At 39.7% G+C, this 2,184-nt stretch overlaps 1 pseudogene; it reads left to right on the plus strand.

Moving 5' to 3' along the window:
• Positions 1–210: 210 nt before the first annotated feature.
• LOC135538143 (gamma-crystallin S-1-like) lies at positions 211–1,703 on the plus strand (annotated as a pseudogene).
• The last annotated feature ends 481 nt before the right edge of the window (positions 1,704–2,184 follow it).

The following is a 2,184-nucleotide window of genomic DNA, read 5'->3' on the forward strand; positions in this document are numbered from 1 at the left end:
CACTTTCCATTTGTCTTTGTTTGTAGATTGGGGCATCAGTGCTTCTGAACAATGTGATGAGTCTGGATTAAAATTACTGATTGAATTATATCCAATTCAAACAGTGCTAAGTAACAATATCTTGATTTTATTGTCCTGGCTGCATATAAAGAGAATATTGGTGGAGCTTGGTGGTTTAATGTATCACGCCTGGCCTACTGATAATTAACCATGGAAAAGGTAAGCAGAGTTATTGATAAAATAATCACAAAGTTATTCATAAAGTTATCACAAAGTTATTGATAAGGCTATCAGATGAAGTTATTGATCACGTTATCACAAAGGTATTGATAAAGCTATCACATTAAGTTATTGATAAAATAATCACAAAGTTATTCACAAAGTTATTGATAAGGCTATCACATGAAGTTATTGATCACGTTATCACAAAGGTATTGATAAAGCTATCACGTTAAGTTATTGATAAAATAATCAAAGTTATTCATAAAGTTATCACAAAGATATTGATAAGGCTATCACATGAAGTTATTGATAAGGCTATCACATGAAGTTATTGATGAAGCTATCACATGAAGTTATTGATTAAGCGATCACATGAAGTTATTGACAAGGCTATCACATTAAATTATTGCTAAAGTTACCACATTCAGTTATTGATAAAGCTGTCACAAAGTTATCAAAGTTATCATAAAGTATAACTCTACAGTAAGTTATATACAAACTGCATATGTCATTGAAGTTGCAGAGAAACTCATAATATGTATTATACAACGGGTGGGTCTAATCCTGAATGCTGATTGGTTAAAACCGCATTCCAGCTGGTGTCTATTCCACAAGTTACAACAGCCTTCTCAGGAATGATCACTTAATTATATGATGTTTGGTGTCAGATCACCTTCTACGAGGACCGGAACTACCAGGGACGGTACTATGCGTGTGACAGTGACTCCAGCGACCTGCACACCTTCCTCAGCCGCTGTAACTCAGTCAGGGTGGAGGGGAGATTCTGGGTGGTGTACGAGAGGTCCAACTACATGGGCTTCCAGTACGTGCTGACCCCTGGAGAGTACACTGACTACCAGCGCTGGATGGGATTTAATAACACCGTCAAGTCCTGTTGCATCATTAAGAATGTGAGTAGAGTGGATGGATGGACAATATGAGACTTTTTGAAAGAGTTCATATGGAATAGAGAAGTTTAACCAACCTGTAATCATTATACCCAGGTTAGCACCACACTTACAGAGCTTGTTCCTAACAACCTTACCCCCCTGCTGTAAATGTATTGTACATGTCTGATTGTGCAGCAGTTATTTTTCAGCCATAAAGGGGCAGGTCAAGATATCTTTTTTTTAAATTTAGGTGATCATATCTTCCCTAAAAAAACGTATGCTTTAACATTTCGTTCTTGTTGTGATTCTGTTTCCTGACTCCAGGTGGGCAACTCGTGGAGAATGAAGCTGTGGGAGAAACCTAACTTTGAGGGCCAGAGCATGGAGGTGGCAGACAACATGCCCTCCTTCCAGGAGCGCTGGCACAGCCGCGAGGTGAACTCCTGCAAGGTGTTCGAAGGTGCCTAGGTTTTCTTTGAGCATCCCAACTACAGGGGGCGCCAGTACCTGCTGGAGAGGGGAGAGAACAGACGCCACACCGAGTGGAGGGGCATGCAGGCCAACGTGGGCTCCATCCGCTGTGTCAAATAGTACGGCACATCACCACCAATGGTTGAGGATGTGCATCATTGTGTGTGTAAGAAGTACAAATAAAGTTGTGTTGAAAATCTAAAAAAACTTCTTCACAATATGAGCACAATATTCAGGCTTGAGTGATAGATATGGGCTGAATCTCATTCCTTTATTTTGGTCCTGACCATAGATTTTCGTGGCAGTTGTAGTCCGAATTCAAAACCTGGGCTGCATGAGGTAACACTTTACTTAACGGCGAAAGGTGTAATGCTTTGTGATGCAGTTTGAATGCATAGTAAGATGTGTCATAAGCACATTATGACACCCGTGTGTCTTCATATAACGATCCTGTCAAAATAACAGCTATTATCAGCTCAAAATCTCATGCGGAGAAACAACATTTACATGCTACTTAAAAGCATTGGTTGTTGGTTGTCACCCAGAAGGGTTAAAGACATTTTTTAAAGTTTTAACCAAAACAATGGTCAGAGGTTACCAA

This window comes from Oncorhynchus masou, unplaced genomic scaffold, assembly GCF_036934945.1.
Source record: "Oncorhynchus masou masou isolate Uvic2021 unplaced genomic scaffold, UVic_Omas_1.1 unplaced_scaffold_9161, whole genome shotgun sequence".
Classification (NCBI taxonomy): domain Eukaryota; kingdom Metazoa; phylum Chordata; class Actinopteri; order Salmoniformes; family Salmonidae; genus Oncorhynchus; species Oncorhynchus masou.